We start from the raw sequence: 23,363 nt of genomic DNA on the forward strand, positions 1-23,363 counted from the left end.
ACAGACGCGTGATAAGAAATTAAAAATAATATAATTAACCCGATCTTCAAATAAGTAGAATAGCATTTTACTCTTTTTTAGGATCTTTGCTCCTTACCCTGTCTGATTTCTCCAAGGTTGGAAGCTATTCAGTGTTCTGTATCTGAGAGTCACTGGAAATTCTAACCTGCGCGGCAAGATGTCGGGAAACATCTCGTAGGTAAGTAATGTTCATCAGGAGAAATGCCATCTTCTAACGCCTACCCGCCTTATTGTAACAGATAAAGGCACGCTAACAGAAATGCTTTCATGGATAGAGAGACATTCCTGCATTTTCTATAGGTCAGTGATAGTCGTCGTCTCTATCTCCACATCAAATGTGTTCTTTGCACTACTTAAGAGCGCTAATGCTTCTACAGCATGGGTGTCATCGGTATCTTGTTTTAGTTTAGTTTGTCTAAATGTTCTTAACAATATTAACAGACGGAAATGGGTACTTAAAAACGTTGAATTCTCATATTTGCTTCTGTATAAACTCAATAAAAACTGAGAATTAGTGAACCTCCATCTCAAGTGTTCTGGGGCATCACAAATAGCCTTAATCCATATAAATTCTTAAATACTATAAACAATAGCGTTCGAAATGCAATATCCGTGTTTATAACTTTAAAAGTGGCCTCAATAAGAAATCACACTCGGACCACCAAGAATGGAAACAATCCAACATGACACCTTTGATGTTAAAATGAATAAATACATACTTCCCTGGTATCGTTACGCTTTTATACTGTCAGAGGGAAATTTTACTGATACCAACCGACCCCTAACAAATGCAACAGCGTCAAGTGCCCATGATTGGGCGATGAATATTTCAAAAAAAATAACTACTATAACATTGTCTAGTACAGTACAAAAAAATACGTAGGCTATAAATTATTATGTACTTAAGTAAACTGTAGTGAAAATAAATAAAATAACAAACCAAATACGGATGTAAATTGACCTATAGTACAAAAAAATCTATACAAAAGTTAAAACATATTTTGGAAAAAAGAAATAAAAAATTGTAACCAAAACACGAAATACGCCAGAAGACACTTCTCAAAATGTTTAACTGAAAGAAGACAGACTAAAAGTATGTTTCAGCTTTATTGAAATGGTGGCTACCAACACAGTCCTGGCATGTCTCCCGCAGCCTGAGACATGGCTTTGATGTCTGATGATCCACCGGGCACAAGTAACTGAAATGTTATTATTGCTGATACAACGACGCAGGATACAGGCAACAACTAAAATCTACAGACATTTAGAACAGCGCATCCTTGCACATGCACACCTCCCAACATCGACATGGCCTGCCCACTGACCACCCCATCCATCATCTGCTCCTTATGTTGGTATGAAGGTACTTGATTTCAACAAGATCCATCGTTGCCACCACACAAGTTAGGGAATGCACCTCAGAATGTCGTACAAACGAAACCTGACGTGGCTGGCTGTGAGAAGCTTGGCGGAGGAGAGCCATATAGGAGCGCTCTCCTCATGGAGAGCTGCGGATAATGCAGTCTCGATGATATGAGTCTTGTCGGTAAGAGTGAAGCCTCGAAACACATATACCAACACATGAAAAGCAGAGGAATTCTCTTCTTAACTTCAAAAACTGTTCTCTTGCCAAATGTAGAGACATTTGGCCCCAAATCATTCCCTTTTTTCTTATTTTGAAGTATCGATTACAAAAACTAAAATATCTCTTTCACGAATCAAAAATTGTTCACTTATTTGTGACGAAATACATTAGTATGATTTCCTTTTTCAAAATACCACATAAAGGAATTAGCAGAATTTTTTACCAGAAAAACCTGTATGGCAATTTTGATAAAACATTATCGTTTATTTGAAAAACTCTGTATATTTCTATATACAGAGTATTTTTTCTATATTGTATACAGATTTGGATTTTGAAGTTACCGCCATCTTCGTGAATACAACATATGGTAAGCTAGCAATTAAAGGGTTGTATTTGATCACCTAATAAAAAAATCAAATCATGGTTCATCGAAAACCGCCCAGGATGACATGTTTACCTACACCAAAGAATTATAAAGTTTTATGTTATAAACCCTGCCACCTCTGAACGTTCGGCATAGAAGGTTGTGTGCTCACTGAATGCCCCACAGAGGTTAGAATGTCCCCCAAAAATAACGAAGAGAACTATTTGTTTCCTAAGTATTAAGTAACTAAAATAGCACTTGAAACAAAAAAGTGTTTAAGTGGAATGTATTATGCTTTTAACACGTGTTATAATTATTTGAATAAGGATATTTCTTGTCCTTTTAAAATTTTAAATGATAGGCCTAAAACGATTACAAATACCAGAATTGATTACACGTGGTACTTTCGTTTCTCGGGATAAACTAAAAGTGTTTCATTCAATTTACTCAAAAACTAAAAACCAACAATTACGATTCTTTTTTAAAGCATATATGATGATTCATTCAGCATATATGATGGTTCATTCAGCATATATGATTGATATATTCAGAAAAGCCTTTCGTAATTCGAAAGCATATGACATTAACAAAACCTGAACAACGTATGGCAATGTTTCTAAAACTACGTAAAATGTTATAAATAGTTTCATAAAAGGCAAACATTTTCAAAAAGCTGAAAACAATTAATTACATTGAAAGTAAATAGAAATATAGAGTAAATGGCATGTCCGTGTGGTTACTGAAGCGTGACTCCACGCATGTTTTAACAACACTCAAAATGGACATTTTCCTAATTCTTTGAAAACAGCCAAGCTAATTCCAATACACAAGAAAGGAGACCCGTCTCAAAACTTGGGATTGCCGCTCTATTTCAATTGGCCTGTTCAATGCAAAAAGTGGGCAGATCTTTCTAGAAATATTGTTAAATTTGTGGAAAAGATTTGAAATCCTTTCTCGGCGCAATACAGCTTCCTAAAAATAGGAGCAAGATTGATGTAGCGAAGAATTTTATGAACCTGGTTATCGAGTGACCATAAGGTGGGAACGTGTTTGTTCCGCATATTTCTAGATGTCTTTAAAGCTTTTTATTGTGTGCATCATGATATATTGTTGCACGAATAGAGGTGTATGGCGAGCGTGATCTTACTACATGGCCTAAGTCTAACCTCCAAGACAGGGACCAGCGTGTACAGATATCATGCGTAGTAGAAGCAAAATGCCTCATGGAGTCCCTCAGAGATCTCTATTTTTCTCTATAATTTATATCAATATCTTATAAGTATAAGTATAAGAATAAGTTCACTTATTCAGATTAGAGAGGTGATCAAATATGCTGACGGCATGCATCTTTGTTTTAAAGCTAATCCCGTTAAAAGTTTGGAGGTAAAACCTTTTATTGAATATGCATTCAATATTTGAAATCAACTGGACCACTAATTAAATAAAACCAACTTTTAAAATGTTTGTCTTCGGTAGCAGGAAAATTTTACCTAACCCTTAGTGATTGAGGATGATGTCCTCCTTCATGAGACCATTCCTACAAAGTTCCTTGGAATGCACACTGATTGTGGGTTGAGTTGAAAAATCACATAGACGATGTTTACTCAAAGGCTTGCATCAGGCAAATCATCAATTTTGCGTGACCTAGCAAAATTGTGTTCCTTGGGGAAGTAGTATGCTATGGGGAAACTGCTCAGAACCTAGATTAGAAAGAGTTTTTAAACTGCCGAAAAAACTGTTAGAATTCAAATGAAATTATTAGAAATATGAAACTTTTAAAGAAATTAATGCCTGTCTTTTACATGTTAAAAGTAATTTCTTTTATTGCCAATACCTATTTAAAATGGTGAGAGGTCAACTGGCATGGAACTAACTTTTGCGTTCAACAGCTCTGGACAAAGCAAGAATGCTTTGTCCAGCAGAAGCTGCGAATACTTGACAGCAGAAGCTGTCACAAGTATGACCAGTATGATCAAAAAGTACCCTGACAGCATAAAACCAATTAAAAATCCTAACCAGTATAAAACTCGATTTTAAACACCTCAATATATTTAAGGCTTTCTATTGCGTTGACGAATTCGTTATAGGTCGCTGGGAAGATTCCTAAATTAAACATAAACGTCAGATCGGGGCTGGAACTGATGCGAAGCGAATGTGTTTTTTTTTTTAATGAACAGAGTTATCAATTTTGTATAAGACTGAATGAATGGAACTGGCAGGCTCAATTTGTTGTTACTTCATGTAACATTTTGACTAATGCGTTTCAATTGCACTATTCTTAAAGAAATTTTTGTTATCATTATCCTGGCTTATGGAGAGTCCTGGCTTTCAGTAGTCACCGGCCTCAGACAGGTCCAAATTTGTGGCAGATCTTGAGTTTTTTGGGAGCTCTCGGCCCAAGGCAGCCCTGGCCTCTTATCTCCCGGCATTTGGCAGCCCACGGTCATAGAGCTTTAATGTGTCGACTATTGTGTGAGCTGCCCGCTTTATAGCGCTGTGTGACCTTGTGGACCATATACCGTGTGCCAGTGAATGTTAACGAGGAGAGCAACAATCAGGCTGGCTTTAAATAAACTACTTGTTTACAAAACTAACTGTCACCAATTTCCTGTATTCTGTCACAATCCACTATGATCTAAATTAACTATCTAATTACATACGAGTATATTTAACAATGACAGTCGTTAATTATAACCACAAATTGGCCCGTTTGTCTTTAACATTCTCCCATATTCTCGTAACAACATAGACCTCACATACCTTCTTCGGCCAAAAAGGGTCTATTTTCAGCACTCGCAATATTCTTTCGTCTAAGATAATTCCAGTGCCATAGCATAGTTTACAATGTTGCCTAGATAAATAAAATAATATATGTAAACCCGTAGGACTGAGAAGCCGACTTCGGTAAAGTGTCAACGTCAGGCCGATTAAATTTACTTCCAATCTAATGAATTTATACTGTCAAATTTGTGTCTGTTTTAGTGCCCCGATCAAAGCAACTTTACGTGTGTAAATTCCAGAAACCTACTTCGGTCAAAAATGGTCTACTCCGGACTCTTGCAATCTTCTTTCAGTCTAAGAGTTTTCTTCCATTGTCATAGTTAAGTTTGAGAGAAATCCTAACTATGTTCATGCAAAATTTCAAAATAATCGTACATATAGGTTTCATAGAACTCTTGCTATTTTTGCGGATCTACAGTTCTGGGAAAGAAAAGCTCGTTTGGGCATGTTAGGTTCATCCCATTGTTTTTCTGCAAGGTACATTATTTGTTTTTGATTCGTCATTGGCACAATCTAGAATCTAGAAACGTTACAGGCCAACTTTGTTTCTTCTATCTTCACTCCACTACTGGAAAAGCACTGTATAGGCCCACTTAAATATTTATAAAATTTAAATATTAAAAACAATATTTCAGCTTCTTTGTAGAACTTCAGTTAAAACAATAAACCCTTATTACTCTTTACACCTTAAAGAGTAATAAGGGTTAAAATTGTCAACAGAGGTTTAATGCTAGTTAAACCTTCATCATGAAACATAAATGTTATTTTTTCCAAATGCTAAGGTGTTCCGGGAAATATTTCCTATTACTGTCTTTATTGGACTTCAGCGTCTTCTTGGTCTAGGCGTTCCCAAGATTAGTGCTAGAGCTGTTCAATACATTTAGCAATTAATTTTTATTTATAACATTTAGATATTTAAAAATTTGACTAAAACGTTTGTGAACTTAGTGAAATGGAAAATATAAAATTTAAGGTTTTCCAAGAAATAATTATTTATACGACATTATCTGTTTTTGTAGGAATCCCATTCATTTTTTAAATTTAATATACTACGACTAAAGATTAGAATGCACAGCGATTATTTAAACCCGTCTTTTGTACAGAATTTGAGATGAACTGGTTTAACAAAACAAAAATAAATTAGGAAGTAAAGCAACTTTTAAATCAAACTGCTTTGATTAAAACATGCCAAATGAAAAAAATACATGCAACTAACAGAGAAAAGTCACGCTAAAACTGCTTTTGAAGATGAAAATATTATTTTATTATAGTGAAATACTAATCATCAAGCCAGTTAATGTTCGCTCGCCTCAGGGACCACCCAAGACCAAACATTGCTGATTGAAAGCAATATATGAGTACAACCTGCTTATATCTCCTTGCTGCATGTTTGTTTATGTTTCCTGCAACGGTGAAGGGGAAGATTGAGACACTGGGTTTGTCATAAAAAACTATAACATCTGTGATGAACCGTTCTCTTAGTTATGTTCTTAACTATGTTCTCTTAGTTTAGCCAATCTGGGTCAGTCGTCTTCTTAGTACCGACCCGCGAGGGTGTTTAAAATTAATTTTCGTTTACCTCCTCTAGTTTATTACGATGATTAATCAATATGACCAGCCGATAAGTGTGTAGTTTTAAGAACTGTAATAATAGTTATTTAAAGTTAAAGGCCTGAACATTTTTATATTTCCAAAGACTCTCTACTGTGATTGGGTGAAGACCTGTGGTAAATATTTCATCCGTCTTTTGAGTTTTACGCTTAACAATTCTTTATTGAGTTCATTGGATTTAGATAAGATTTTTAATTGTCGTAAGTGTAAAGTATAAAATATTTCCGAAGGGTTCTTATTTTCTGGTTATTAGAGTCACAGGAAATGCTAAAGGTTTTTCTAGTTGCTAGGGTTCGCTAGGACCTAATTCCAAATAGCATTTCATTTAAATTTGTTTTCTAAAATAATAGTATTAATACGCATGAAATTAAATAAATACAAAATTAATAAAACACATCCTACTTGGTTTACATTTACGTTTTGTTGGGAATTGTATCTACTGGCTGTTTCCTTGTAGCAAATGTTTCAGTTCTTGTAATAACGTATTTTTGGTTTTAGTAAAATATTACTAAAACTATTTTACTATTTAGTAAAATATTTAAGAATAAATACAATAGTATTTATTCTTAAATATTTGATTGGTGTTCGACTAGTGTGCTCCAATTTGGGAATATAACTGTGCTCCACAGTTCAATATACTTTTCTTCTCTGTATTTGATGCTGTGTTATAAATTTATTAAGTGTGGTTAAAATAGATCTTCTCAATATTTTAAAAATACATTACAAAACAAGGTAAATCCCAAAACAGTCAATGTGGATTTCAAATACGAAACCTGTGATGGACTGACCTATCTTCCCAAGACTGTCTGATTATGAGTGAATAGTTGGAAAAAAGAACCAGAGAATCAGAGTGCCAAAATACACAATAAGTATCTTTTTAAATCTTCAGAGATACTTTCACTTGATATACATCTGCAAACAAAGTCATTTAGAGTAATAATTCCAAATGCAATCTAAATGAGTTCAAACAATTAACAAACGGTGTTTGTGGCCTGTATTTGTAGTACACTGTTAAAAAGGAGAGCAGGATTTTACCTTAGAATCTCTGATATCTTGAGATATACAGAGATTCTATTCATATCAGGATGGAATAAGGGTAATAAGGAGGGAGCAGATAAATCCTCTATACACACTAAACTGATGTAGAAGATATATGGGCAACCAGTTTTGATCACTCGTAGAACTTTATTCATAACTCTTCTGATGAACCGAGATATTGGTTTCTGATATGGCTAGTGGCCATAAGAATTAATTGTGTATTACTAGTCAACTCACCATTGTATTTGATAATCAGTTAGTTCAGTAACCGGCCACCTTTGGTCCTGTACGGTGCGCAAGCCAAACATAAACATTCCTAGAATACCTGTGTCAATTGTATCAACAGTCAGAAAAGCCACATACTAGTTGTCCTAATGACTATGACTATGACCTGTGTAACATTGATGGATTGAAATGCCTGATGATGGTGTATGGATGTATTGTGGTGGTGTACCGTTTATTCAGGGCGCTGTCTGTTTAATGCGCATCATTCTCAAAATTGATTTAAAATGTAAAAAGTCTACGAAGATATAGGTAGGTAAATATGATCATACTGTATCTAGAGACATAACTGTGTAGGATATATGTTATGGTCGCTAGATGGGTGATAACATGGGATATGTTATTATCGGAATCAAGCAGAAAAACATTGGACATTTTTTCTTATGGGGGGTTTTCCCAAACATTAAATCGAAATAAATGAAGTTTCGTCGTATTGGCTAACCTGGCACAAATTAGATGTTAACGAAACATCGAGTTTCTTTTGTCCTTTGTTATATTTTCGCTTAGGAAAGGTCTTCTAGAAATAGGGTTTGAGGATTTACCTGTAGGTATGAAGTACGGTATCCACCATTCTGTACCCACAGTACAGAGGAGAGTAAACTATTAGTAAAATCTTCTATTAGTAGATTACTCTATTAGTAAACTTGCAAAATGTTTTAAAGTATTCTGTATACAACTATAAAGTTCTCTTCATATGACTTTGCATCTTATGTAAACTTCCAATGTTTTTCCTACTTGATCCCAATAATAACATATATCGCCCGTCTTATCACTCATTTAGCCCCCATAAACCTCTAGCCTAAACAGTCATGTCTTTACATTGAATATGATCATATTTTTGACTAATTTTGGGCTGACAATCCTTTGAATGTAAGTTTATGCATCGGTCTATCAGCCGAGAAATAGTGTATGGTATTTAGAATTTTTGTAAGAAGAGGCTGATCTCCTTTTTAGTCTTTTACTACCCGTGCTAATAGATCACTACCCTGTGCAAGAAAATTTAAAGTACTGTACACTGTAGTATAGGGGCAAGGCTGTCTCTGTAAATATTTGTAAGTGGGTTCGGTTCGGTTCGGACAGTTTGCCTTCAAAAAACATTAAGTATCTTCAATTAAAATGCCATGGGCGTAGAAAAACCCCTTAAAACAAAAAACACTTTCTGGCCATAAATGTTAGAAGGTAAAAACTGGTTCTTTTCAGCTATGATAGACCAGTCACAAATTTACACTGGGCAAGTCATCCCCATAACAACAAAATTGTAGAAGAAATAAGGAAACTATTTGAGCGATTTTCTAAATAATTTTTTTTTTTAATTTGGTTTATGTTTTCCTCAGAAACGACTAAAGATAATTATATTAATTTTTACTATATATTATATACATATAGTATATGCACACTTTAACGCAGAAATTTACTTTAAACATTTGATACCGCTATTTGAAGTTATAATGTTTGTAATAAAAAGCGTAAAATATCGATTGAACATAATACATTGTAGAAACATTCTAAATCCCTGCTTATATGTGTTTATAATTTAAATATATATTTCAATCTACCATTTTTTTAAATCAGTATTTCCTCAGCAATTACTACAGTGAGACTTACATTTGAGCTAAAGGTGAACACTGTTAGCAACGAGTAATGTACACAACATGAAATAGTTATTTTATTTCTTAAACTCAAACCTATTTCAATCAAATATAACTAAAGAGGGCGAGAACCTTTGACGGAAAGTGAATCAAGCAACTGGTTTAAGCTTTAACCTTTAAAATAAACGTAATTGGATAAAAAGGTCTAGCTTAAACCTTTCGTTTAAAAGGCCTTGAACGCGGCTAATCTACAGACATTATCATTGAGCGAGCTGTTATTTGACCGGTTGGATGTTTCTGATTAAGATTGGTAGTCAGTAGGTTGAGGGACATTTTGTAACAAATAGAGTCAAACGGGTTAATTAGGGAAGCCGTCCAGTTTATCACATTCTCGAGGTTCACGAGCTCTACTGTACTCAGTATTTACTTTTTAAGACCTTGCAAAAAGATACCTAAATAATGTACCTGAGAATTCTCACAGCAATTTAGGATTACGCCTTAACAATAATACTCGTATCTCGCTGTATCAAAAAATGTAAAATATCCAAGACTTTGCTTTAAAGAAGTTTCTTTGAGAATTTACCAAATATATTGCTAAATGTTAATAATACAAAATAAGATACAAGTTTTAATACGTAAAGGCACTTTAGATCAATCAAATGTCAGTACATAACTTTTACTAACGTTACATGTATCTAATTTTTGAATACCAAGCGTACGGACTAACTATTTATAAAATGGTTTCGATCCTAGAGCTCCGCTCCCTTTCCTTAAATATTGAGGAACTCCTTAAGATTACATCTAAATGAGCTACATGCACATTTTTTAGATAAATGATCTAAGGAAGTTTATTGTTCGATTTTGGACCGTTCCGAAAATTTAGCAGATAGTCATGGTGGATGCTGCGATGTGAGACTTCCTTCCGAGACAACAATCTTTCACTTATGTAATGGGCATCCTGTGTGACAGGTACATGTGAATGATTCAACAGCATGTTAACATCCTACATACGGCTTCAATTTATAACAAGTTCATTACGATAAGGTGACACGTGATCGAATAGTTTTAAGTTAAAAATGGAACGAAGTTCTGAAAAGTGTCTGAACTGATCCAAGTCACTCGGAGAGATACTGTTGCTGTACGTAGGATAGCAATAGTAAAGGATAGAAAACCCCATCGACTACAAGAGCTGAAACTTAGCAAACTTTTAATCTGTTCAAGCTTGGTATCCTGCCGAGAGTATCCACTTGGTATCCTCTCTAGCTTGAGTGACGTTATCGGAGAATGTTATATATCGCTATCGAGCAAAATATTATTAATATATACCCCATGAATATTGACATGGCCGCCACCACAAAAAAAATTACTGTCAAGAGCGATTCCAACACATTTATTCGTCAGTAGCTTTACAAGATAGTTTGGAAAAACATCAAAGACGGTGCACTTTCCCACATTGAGCCTTATAAGCCACTGTCTATAGACCATTTACTGGCTTGAACATTAATAAGGTCCGAATTTAAGGCCTCGTGCCCCCGAACTGCACCAGGCTCATAAGACAAGTGCAGCTGACAATCATTCATCAGCATATAAATAAGCAGTGCAATGTTTGATACATATAGGGAAGTGGACGTGTGAAGATTGAACAGTACAGGGCCAAGACAACGTCATTGAAGCACACCTCGCCGTTTCATAAAAGAGGCGGATGTCCTGCTCTCTAACCTTGTTACCTGGCATCTTCCTCCAAGATATGACTTCACCCACTCAATAGCATTTCTACCAAAACTATAGAAATTCATTTTTGCCAACATTTCATGGCTTATAGAATCGAAGGCCTGTAATTAGTCCAGCATTACAACAGAACTATAATCTCCTTGTCTTCCGCATCAAACCACTAACAAAAAAGGTTCTTCAGAGCAGTGTTGTGGTTATTTCTAAAGTCAGACTAACTTTTTGACAAAATGTTTTTGCGACTCATATATCAGCTGGTGAGCTATTCCAAAATCTTGGATATTGTAGGTAATATTGAAATTAAGTCTTAGTTGATTGATGTTACCGTCGTTGATGCTAGCAAGAACCTCTGATACTTAGGGAACGAACTCCAACAGTCATCTCTTGCAGTAGACTAGACTTATCGAATTACCCTTGCACTTCAGAATCTCAACATTTGCGGTTAGTGATGTGCCGCTCCTGAACATCCATAAGGTTGCCCAGATTTAAGTGACACCTCGGTTTTTGCTGTGCCCATTGGTAGGTTCAACTGGAAGGTATAAACCAGCCCGAAGTGATCCCTGTTGGGTGGGATATCAGCTGACGAGTTACTGTTTTTTCCAAAACCTTGGATATTGTAGGTAATATTGAAATTTTTCTTAGTTGATTGATGTTACAAGAGGTGGTTACCTCAGCACCAACCCTTGGGTTACACGCATTGTATATATCTCTGAGGAAACACACGACCAGAGAGTGAGTGGCTTATTAATAACTTTATTTCATTCATTACTGATTTTAATTCTTCATTAGTCACTGGGAAAAAGGTTAAATCAGATAACATACCATTTGTTTCGTTAACTTTGAAAGACTATTTTGTCGTTGCTAGCCCGAATTGTGCTTGCCAAATCTTTGCAAAATATGCTTTTATTTCATCTAAATTAAAATTTTGTTGGCAAATCCTTACTATTGTACTTCCCTTGTACAAAACAGTGAAGCATGTTCATCAAACACTCTGTTATTGCTTATTGTGATATACTATCGACTCTATCCAATCTCATTGTACTATCGCAATCAATATCAGCGGTAGCAGTGACAGCAAAATTCGCATTGAACTTTGAAAAATCTCTGTAAGTCATCTTAGACTTTTTCTACATATTTCAAATTTACTGTACATAAAATCAGCCTGTGGTCTTTTGATAAATTTATCTATTTTTTACAATACTTGGTGCATCCGTGACGTTGGTTCTCTCGACCTCCCGACCTATCCACTATTAAGTGGTCTAACAAGGTATGTTATTAAACCTTTAGGTTTAATTATAATTTGTATTAAATGTTATCCTTTCATGGCAATTACATGGGGGTTCCAGTACGAAGTGTCGGAAACAGCAAAAACATAAAAAACGCACACAATATAAGCTCATTTTATCAAAATCAGTATTTAGGGATCTCATGTTTAAATGTGCGACTTTCAAATGCCTTTTACTTCCTCCCTCGACAAGTTTTCTCGAATGCGAAAAGGGTAACCGCTGAACGATCTTTCCTTCCTAGCAGCCCGCCTGTCCGGCCGTTGGTGGTTGGTTGGAAGCCACCTTTAAAACCGTTAGTCCCCAAATTACGTGTTAGTTTAGAGAGGGCTACTTAGCCCTTACTTCGCCTGGTAAAATAAGACATATTTCTACTTTCCTACCACAAACCCCATGGTTGTCATCGACAATGAGCACGGGCTAAGGATTCAGGCCGAGATCACAGATAACTCCATCCGGACACCAAGAGGAGAATAGGAGAATAGAAAAGGTTTTTTTTATTCTCAAAAACTTTTATTGAGAATAAGAATTGATCTCAAGAACATATATATGCATCAGATCTTGTCAGTCATACTACAGTTAAAACAACGATACTAAATATAAACAACATAAAACAACAGTGCAAAGCAAGTCAAAAAACACAAGCAAGTAATATCTAAACATAACAATGTTTATATGCTAAACAAGTAAAATTGTACAAGCATAAAAACATATCTAAAAAAGAGATACTTTACACAAAGTCTACATCAGCAACATTTGAGTCATGAAACTCACACAGCCTATAGAACGGATTTGCAATCAACCAGGCAATTATTTTCTTAAATCTTATAAAACTAACATGCTGAGAACTCTTTAGTCAGACAGTTAAAAGGCTTTATACTTACAAACTCATGAGCATTTAATAATTTAGAGAGCCTGGTGAAATGTCTAGCAGTTTTGCCACTGTTTCTTGTTTTATTTTTGTGTACATTATTGTTTAGTGTGGGTAGCGTAGGGTTTTCTTTACATGCTGCAAGCAGATAAAAATAAACATATTAAAAATAGCCAGAATGCCCTCTTGGATAAAAAATTGGTCTGCAGTGAGATCTGAAACCAGCATTTGCAATAGTTCTGATATCTTTTGTTTTACTAACAAAATACTGTCTACACTTCAAGTATTTCCCCACAAAAGTAGACCGTATGAGAAGATACTTTAAATAAAGCGTGAGATACCATTTTTAAATGGTTCTTAGGATCAAATGGTCTATACAACTCTATAACAAAAATACAACTCTACTTAATGTTTTCAAAAAAACGCTTTACATGCACATACTAGTAGGATAGGATAAAAAAACACTCTGAGTAAAATCACATTTCCTATCATTTGCCTTTAGAGTAAATAAAATATGCTGGGTCTTGTCATAATATTGTTATAATGTAAATAAAATTAATAAATAATATTAAGTAAAATTTGTTTTATTTCAATCATAATTTAAATAAAACAAATTTGCTCTATATCAATCATCAGCCTGCTCAATTAAATTAGCAACAGTTACATCATTTCTAGAAATCGAAAGTGACATCATCTTCAACATTAGAGTTTTACAGTTAATGTTGTTTTTCATGATCATTTACCATAACAAAAAACAATAGTGGGCCCAACACTGAACCCAGTGGTTCACCAAAAGGTAGCTAAGTGTAATTTGAGAAATTGTTTTTTGAGTAAACTTTTTGAAGCCGATTGCTGAGATAACAGTTACACAGTGAATTTTCACAGCCAAATTATACCATAGTTTTTAAGCATTTTTCCCATGTCAGCAGAATATCCCGGTCAACGCAGTCGAAGGCCTTAGAAAGGTCGCAAAGCGCACTGGTGCGACGGATCGCACTGGCGCAATCTTCACTCTCAAAACTGAAGACTTTTGAGAGTGAAGATTTTATTCCATGTGCTCTTCAGCACATGGAATATTAAGTCCTCGACTGCGTCCACCGTGGACAGTCCAGATCTAAAACCATATTGACTGTTGGTAAACAACTTATTGTGCTCAAATAAAGTGTCCAACTGCAATTTCATTACTCATTCGTAGACTTTAGCAAAAATAGACACCAGAAAGATCGATCTATAGTTACTGATATCATCCTTGTCATATTTTTTAAAGATTGGCAATACTTTAGAACCATAAAGATGCTTGGATGGGAAATACCTTCAAGTAGGCTGGCATTAAACGCATAAGACCAAAGGAAAAAAAAACATCAAATATATTCTTAAGTATTACAGAAGATATGCCATATATATTTACAGCTTCTCTTTGGTTTCATTTTGGCTGCTATGTTACATATGTTCATAGAAGAGACAGTAACTCTTTTTTGTGGGAATTCTCAGAGATTGTGACTCGCCCGAGATCGGCTCCCGCAGTATCCACTTGAGGGATGCTCTGCCTCACATTATTTACGGCCTCCAAAAAGAAGTTGGCGAAAACATCGGCAGCTGGAATGTCTTGATAGACACTGTTTGAGCCCAGCTCGCTCTGTGTTGTCTGAGTTGAGGATAAAGTTTGCATAACTACTTTTCTTAGTTTCATTTATTTCAGCTCTATGAAGCTTTTTGGCTTTTAGGTAGACCTTTCTGTCAGAGAGTAGACCAGTAACACAAGATCGTTTAAAGGAGCTCATAATCGTTCTTTCAATGTGGCCATTTCTTCTGCAGTATACATTTAGTTTTAGGCATGTTCATTAATGTGGACTTTTCTTATGTTGTACAGGGGAAAAAATATGTAACCAGTAAAGGAATATGTGAATAAATTTATTGAACTTAAATATTAAACTTATTAAAATATCTTCACAGCTAAGGCCACCCAACAAAAAAGCCCAATCGAAGCTGTTCAAGCACTGTTTAAAATCCACAACCTTCAAAAGTGGAAGAGATCAAGAGCCAATTACATCAAGATTCGTATTAGCGTTAGTGTCTGGTTTGATTTTACACAAAATAGACAGTTCAATACTCAAAAAGTAATGGTCCGATAATTGGCAATCATGGTCTAGGAATATTCTAACATTACTACCGCTGGGTATCTACAACGATATGACAATAACCCTATAATCGGAGATTACAATGTTAGCGACAATGTGGTTTGAAATTTTGTGCAATCAGCCGTTCTTAACAAATTGTGGTGTCTAAGAGTATTTTGTTCACTGCCTTGTGGTTGTGCTTGTGCTTCAATGTTTAAAATCTCCACCGCACTTAGATTTTTGCAAATAATCAAAAAATAAATCAAGTTGGTAACAGCGAACCTAAGCGAGCGACACCTCTTTTGTTGAAGTGCACACCATACAGGGTAAGGTCCCACTTCCCAACAAATTTCTAAAATACATTTTATCAAAACTATTGAAATGATGGCTATTAAGTAACCAAACTATACATTTTCTTCTGCATACTATTTAGTTAAAAGCTTTTATATTTATATAGCTTTTTATTCAGATCAGTAGTTTTTATGCACATAAGTATAGATTTAGATGTATTGGAGACATTTGATAAATGGTAGTTATTCTAATCCTAACTAATTGACATCGATTACAATTGACATTGTAATTCGAGCAATTTAATTTAGCATGAAAGAAACTCTGCCCAGGCTTTGCCGTTAGAGGCTTCATAACATTTTTTAATTCAAATATTGTTTAATATGATCAAATAAGTAAAGTGTTTTCCTTTTTTAATTTTGATGTAAGAGTCATCATGCAAGTGGTATATTGAAATGTGTATTAAATGCTAAAAATAGTTATAGTGATTCTCAAATTATTACTTTAAAATCCTTTTAACTTTTTAAAATATGTAGCGAACACATTTATGAATAAATATATTCTTATTCATTTCAATGTTTATCTATGTGTATTTCTGTGCAGGTGCTTTTTGTGCTCAGTCAATTTTGCTAGATTATAGTGGAAATAATTTTCTACCTTGTGCATTGGACTTTCGACAAAGTAATAAAACAAAGTTTAATGTGATTGGAGAATATGTTGGTCAGCCATTCACCAGTAAATACTCGCCGTCATACTGGTTCAAATCTGTCTGATAAGCCAACCAGCCAGCTTGCCTTATCTGATCCTGCCTTATCAGTTAGGTGTCGGAGAAGGTGTCTGCCACACTTAACCCTAGAACACTACCGTGTTTTGATATACCTTTGTTACTACCGATACGTAAATTTTACGTAGCATGTTTATTTTTGTTTTTTTAGGTTATGTAAAGGTTTATTTTCATGCCTGTGTATTGTGTTTGTGTATTTTCTTGCCTATGTGCTTACTTAAGTCCATGATGCGTGTGTTTAAGCGTGTGTGCGTATGTGTAATGCGTGCATGTGTGATACATGGTGTTTTCCACACCTTATCTTCATATCTACAATGCCATAGAAACTCATCCTTTCCAAAAAGCCTACAAATTGTCTACTAACTCCAAGACTTTTATTTACCAAAAAACAACCTAAAATAGGTTTAGTTACTTATTTTACTATACACACTTATACATAAAATATATGTATTTTTTTTATCAAGCATTACTACCGCTACGTAAAATTGACGCACGGCTTAAATTAAAATCAATATTGAGATAAGAAAAAGAACTACATACACCCTTACACTTCGGAGGACGAACGACCATTGATCAGTAGAAGCACTGCCCAAAGCTTAAACCGGAAGGTTTTGGGGGAGAGTAGGTGTGACTATAAACATGACGCGTATACGTAAAATTTACGCACGGTAGTGTTCTAGGATTAAGTGGTGGTCTTGAAGGAGCAACTTCAAGTTGTGAACAGGGGTTTGGCTCAACGTGCTGATGAGCTCGAAAAATATAAGTGGTATAAGAATATGCGAATATCTGGTGCAGAAGAGAAGTGGAAGAGACGAACAGGGTGGTGGCAGAGTTATCCCTTTTCCGAAACCGGAAAAGCTGCTCACGTTGATGCAGAATAGCTGAGGGGGCATGGTAACATCAGAGTCATGGTTAAAGCTCCAAGTATCTTTAGTGTTGAAGTACCACTAAATAGATATGTGCTCCACAGAAAAGACAGACTTAACAATGGCGGGGGGGGGGGGGTGTTGCTATATACACCAGTCAAACTTTAAAGGCAAAAGTATTACATGGCGCCGCAGGAGTACTCGGCTAGGGCAGAATTTCTGTTTTTAGAGATTGGTTTGTCAGGTTATGTTGCTCTGGTTCTGCGAGTTTCTTCAAAACAAACAATGATGACAATCAAATTAACCACTGTGATCAACTGCTGCAATATGACAACTTTATCACCTGACACCACACATCATATTGCTGAATTTCACACACTGTTAGACCTCATTAAAGTTAATGAGATAAAAGTCGTTGTTCACAAAGAGCAAATTCCGATTCCTGCAGTTTCAAAACACGACCTTATCTTCTGTTCGCTTTCAACAGGCTTGGGCTGTTGATAGGTTTTTGAAATATATAGATTTTAATCGTATGACCGATGTAACTGGTCAGAACAATATACAGGGTGATTCAAAAAGAATACCACAACTTTAGAAATTTATAACTGTGCAGAGAATAAAAGGAGAGCTAAGCACTGTCTGTCGGCGAATTAAGGAAGCTCTAAAGTTTATTTTAGTTGGTCATTTGTTCACTTGAGGCACTGTTAACAAGGCGTCAACGTCAGTTGTTGCTAAGATGGCGACTGCTAAATAGAAAGCTTTTTGTGTTATTGAGTACGGCAGAAATGAATCAACGACAGTTGTTCAGCGTGAATTTCGAACGAAGTATGATGTTGAACCTCCTGATAGGTGGTGTATCAAATGTTGGTATAAACAGTTCATAGACAATGGGTGTTGTGCAAAGGGAAAAGTTCTGGACAGCCGCGCACGAGTAATGAAAATGTAGCACGTATACAGCAAGCATTTGTTCGCATCTCAGGTAAATCGACTCGAAGAGCTAGCAGAGAGCCTGCAACTTCCACAAACAACTATATGGAGAGTCGTAAGAAAAAGTTTAGTAATGAAACCTTATAGTCTGAAATTGGTTCAAGCCCTTTCTGCAGCTGATAAGATTAAAAGAATCGATTTCTGTGAGTTTATCCTTGCTCTCTTAAAATAATGTGTTTAGTGATGAAGCTACTTTCCATACTAACGGGAAATTCAACCGGCACAATGTCCAAATATGGAGCACTATCCACGGGAATAATTGAGCGTGAACGTGACTCGCCTAAGGTGAATGTTTTCTGTGCAATTTCAGCCAATACAGTTTTTGGTCCCTTTTTCTTCGAGGGTGCTACTTTAACTGGACTACAGTATCTGGAGATGTTGGCGGTTTGCCTCTCAGCTCGAACAAGAAACACAACAATTTATATTTCAGCAGAATGTAGCGCAACGTGAACTACCCTCAGGCTATAGATCGTCCAAGTAGCCCGAGACGAAGCTCTTCATCACCATGGCCTTCAAGAAGCCCTGACCTTATCCCCTACGATTTTTTCTTAAGGGGGTATGTTAAGAATATGGTGTTTCGGCACCTCTCTTGTACCATTGTTGATTTGAAACAAGAAATAACGACAACTATGCGACCTGACGCCTGATATGCTTGTTTGTGGAATGAGTTTGAGTATCGGGTTTATATTGCTCGAGTTTCTGGGGGGGGGGTGAAATTGAACATCTCTGAACTTTTTATGAGTGAAAATGTTTTTAATACTCTTTGTAATGATGCATAACAGAAGGTTCTATTATGTTTCTCCTATTAAATAAAATTGTTTTAAGTTGTGGTATTCTTTTTGAATCACCCTGTATATCCGACTTAGTAAGGACTTTTATGAAAGTCCTTTTATCTATTCTTCCATCTAGACATTAATGGTTTGTCCACAGGGTAATGCAAGAAACTAACTAACCAATTTTATCAATCTTTTTAAAAAAGAAAGAGGCTGGCCTCTGAGGTCAACTCATATAGTTGAGGATTGAACCAGTATACGCGTATATATTCATGAACTCGTTTTGAAAAGTCGAACATATTAAAGGTTATGAAAACCTGGTCAAAACAGAAATGTAAGTTTTTTAATTGCTATAAATAACCGGAATAATGTTATAAAATATCAATTTTCAAATTTTCTTCGGGCTGACGTTCCTGTTGGAAGCAGTACGTTCCGGAACATTGATGCATGATTAACGTAAATGTAAAGAATGTTTATGTCACTATGGATAGTTCAAATACAGCTGAATATTTTTATGATTGTGTAGAAAATGAAATTTGTATAAAATTACCGTAAGTTTCCTCAGAGGTGCTGGGGAAAGCTTCACGATTTACATCAATATATTGCTAAATATATTTTTCCAACGACCATCACTATATAACAAATTGCAGAAAACATTTCGTTGTTAATTTTAGTGCTCCAGGGGAAGTCATTAGTGGAGGTAATGTTAAATCAATTGTAAAGTTGTAAAACAGAAGGGGTTGATGATTAAAATGTTAAAAAAATAAACATACATTAACTCGGAGGCAATTTTATACCTATTATGAGGATATTTATTGATTAAAAGGAGTTTATAATGAAGTTGATGATTATCCTTTAGGAATCCTTTAGAACAGGGATTCTAAAGGATTATGGTATGAGCCAATGAGCCAATGTCTAGATATGAGCCAATGAGACAGAAGAAGCACTGAAGCGTAGTTTCATACTGACCTTCACTAAATTCAGAGATGCAAAAAAAATTGTCTTGTGTTTGTTAGCATTCAGAGGTAATTTGGGATCCATCAGGCAGTGGGATTGAATGAGTAGAAACCAATCCCGGGTTCTAGAGGCTACTCCCGAGGTTTGCAGGCTAAGAACAACGAGATTGGTCCGTGAAGCGAACAGGTGTGAATCCTTGTTTGAGTTTTCAAATTTGTTCTTAACACAAAACGTATGCAATCTGCAAACTAAATATTGTACCTTCATTGTTGTTTGGGGATGTTGCACAAACCTTTCCCGGTTGAGTGTTGCGAACGCCGTGTGCATGTTTGACAGCCCCCGGACTGACCAGCCTAGCTGGTTATCTTGAGAACGCCTCTAGAGAGAAAAGTACAGTAGGAAAAATATTCCTGAATTGAACACGACTACTCAATTTAGAATATCATAACATTACATATAGTACAGAATATTATACGATAAGTCCTAACAGTTCTTTATTAAAAGGTATAGAATTTGTTATAAATAAGGAATGTAAATAAAAAAATATGTGACCACAATGTACTGTACGCGCCAGTTAGGTGTTAGGTTGTACAACTTAGTTTTATTATTCGTCATTGTAATTGGTTTAGAAAGTTTTCTGTGTGTATCCTTGTAATTTATATAAAGCATAGTTTTCCCAAAAAACTTACTCCATAGGAAATAAAAGTTGTTTTGTGTACAACACGAAACAAAGACTGCTTACAGACACTGTCATTCATAGTGTCCCAAAAAACTTTGGATAAATTTAATGTGATGACTAACAACTAAATTATTTTCGAGAAGGTTACTTACTTAGTAACAGAATCGAATAGTGCGTTCTTGTGAATTTTAATGCATTCAGGTTTAGAATGATTACAGTTTGATTTAGTACAACCGGTTTGAAAATGTAGCTTTTAATGATTCATACCATATATTTAGGTAAGGCATTAATGCTTTTAGCCCCAGTGTGAGGGTAAAATAAATATCACAATAACATAAGAGTTTACCCGTATTCTACCATTATGAATTAATTTTATTTGTGTTTTAAATTTGTTTATTTCACTATTCTAATTACTCGTACATTGATAATCAACGTTCAATCAATAGGTCAATAATAAATAGTTATGAAATATTTTTTTAACCTTTTTATAGTTAGGTACTTTCTTTAAAACATTCCCTGCTTTTACAATGTCTGTTTCTGCTTATGTTTGAAAATTTAAGAATCTGTTTCTACAAATAAAAGTATGGAAGTGCAATGAAAAATTACCTGTTAAACTAGATATAGGCTATTGATTTGTCTGATGAAATACTTTGACACTTAATACCTTTTCTCACAGCAACTTTCTTTTACTCTGTTTCAGGTGTGTACAAAAGTAACGAACATACTCAGTGAGTACTCAAATAATATATTCTGACGTATTCATAATATTAAAGGTATGATGAATTACATTATCTTTATGACTTTAATGTATGCATAAGCTTATCAACTTCACCGGGAAATTATACGAAATAATTCTGTGTAAGAAGTTAAATTTACTATCTATATACATTAATTTATTACGTGTATCCATAAATACATTGTATATTATATTTAACATATACAAATCTCATAGATTTTAGAGATATTATATAGAATGAAAAATAGTACATGTTCAAATTACATATGATATTACCTAAAACTCGACACGCCTTAGAGTAAGAAAGTGTACACGTTCTGACGGAACAGGGTTAAAGTTGAAAAAATACATCATGGTCTGATAGTACTATCTGTCTCCTTAAAGATACTGTTATATTATTTAATATCATACGTTTCTTATCAATTACAAATATATCGTATCTTTAAATCAGAAGGAACTAGTAATAACAGATAACAGTTACCAGAGCGTCCTAAATCTGAGAGTAATTTAAGGTTTTTTTACAAAACTTACCGAGTCTTTGAAAATTCCATGTAAAGTTGGTATTTTTAATATTTGTCTATTATTGCAGTTTATATCGGCTATGTCCGACTACTTAGTAATACTGCTTGGTTATTAATACTACATGTTAATATACTCATTTGATGATGCCCAACCACTTTTATTTAAAATTTAATAAGTTTAGCTTTATTTTTTATTACACATTGATCAAACTGATATATGATGTGTATAAAAAGAAATAATATTGTTAGGTAAAACAAAATAATTTTGCTACGCACAATGTCAAAAATAATTCGTATTTCTAGTAATTTATGTATTTTGTTGTATTTTCAGTACAATTTTGATTGTTTTGTAATTTTCATTCTTTCAAGTTGATCTAATTGGTGACTTCTGGTTTTGAAGAAAATGAGAAAAGAACGTATGTTTCAATTTTAGTTCAATTCTTTTACAAAGGGAGTGCGGAATAGAGGTTTTTATCAATCACGTTTGATGTACGTTTCTATCTTTAAAGATATTTATACTATCTAGGACTAACACGTCCATAACAAATTATTGTATAATTTCACTTGTAATAACAGTAACAAGAGAAAGCGCAATATATAAAAACTATTTTTCAGAATTTAATATACATTCTATTAGTCTATACAGGCAATATTCAGGTTTTATTCATGTTGAATACAAGCAAACAAATTTTAACAATACCATTGCGGTCAAGCAGAAACAGATTTGGTAAATTACTTGAAGTTTGAGGAACTCAATAGCGTGTGTCTTGTCTACATAAAGAAACTGTTTATTATAAATGTTTTCTTAAAATCCGGTGTCACCACTCAAGAATATTGTAACTCAGCCTTGAATAGTTTATGGTTTTTTGCTGCAATAAAAACATTTTGTATATATTTTTTATTTAAAATATATTTAATTTTCTGTTTTGACTTGATCAGGAATTTTCTGTCCAGTTTTTAGGAAACTCATTTAAAGTCAACAAATAAAACCTTTCTAGTAACGATCTTGCCTCATAATGAATTCCCATTTTTGTTCATTAAATTAGTTTTATGAGTATTCAAATAATAAAAGCTTCCCGTGACCTAGGGAAGGAACTACACCAAATGAGTGAAAGTAAATCTTGTCATCGAGTTTTAAACATTAAATTTTGTCATTTTACTCTATGGATTTTATTTAGGTTCTTTACAAATTTAATTATTCTGATATTTCCTCTTTGTTATTATGGTTACCTATAAGATCAATGTAGAAATATTTGCTAACGCTCCGCTAAATCCCATGGATCGACATGCACATAAGTTAGATGATAATTACATAAATATGTTTCAATAACTATAAAGAATAAAATAAATACAAGAGAAAAACTATACAATGAATAAACTGATAGTAATATATCTTTGTACACCTTTTGTACACAAGTAAAAGCTCACTAAAAACCACTTGTGGAACTACACCAAATGAGTGAAATAAATCTTGTCACCGAGTTTTAAACATTGAATTTTGT

At 34.5% G+C, this 23,363-nt stretch overlaps 1 protein-coding gene across 4 annotated transcripts in view; it reads left to right on the forward strand.

Moving 5' to 3' along the window:
* Positions 1-23,363, forward strand: part of LOC124360581 — a 497,152-nt gene that overhangs the window by 256,633 nt on the left and 217,156 nt on the right. Inside the window, exon 2 of one of the 4 annotated variants that reach the window (XM_046814315.1) lies at positions 82-199. The exons of the other annotated variants lie outside the window; for them this stretch is intronic. The gene's annotated coding sequence lies outside the window, so the exon portion shown is untranslated. The remainder of the gene's footprint in view (positions 1-81; positions 200-23,363) is intronic. 4 annotated transcript variants of the gene reach the window in all.

Source organism: Homalodisca vitripennis, chromosome 4, assembly GCF_021130785.1.
Source record: "Homalodisca vitripennis isolate AUS2020 chromosome 4, UT_GWSS_2.1, whole genome shotgun sequence".
In the NCBI taxonomy this organism is placed as follows: Eukaryota; Metazoa; Arthropoda; class Insecta; order Hemiptera; family Cicadellidae; genus Homalodisca; species Homalodisca vitripennis.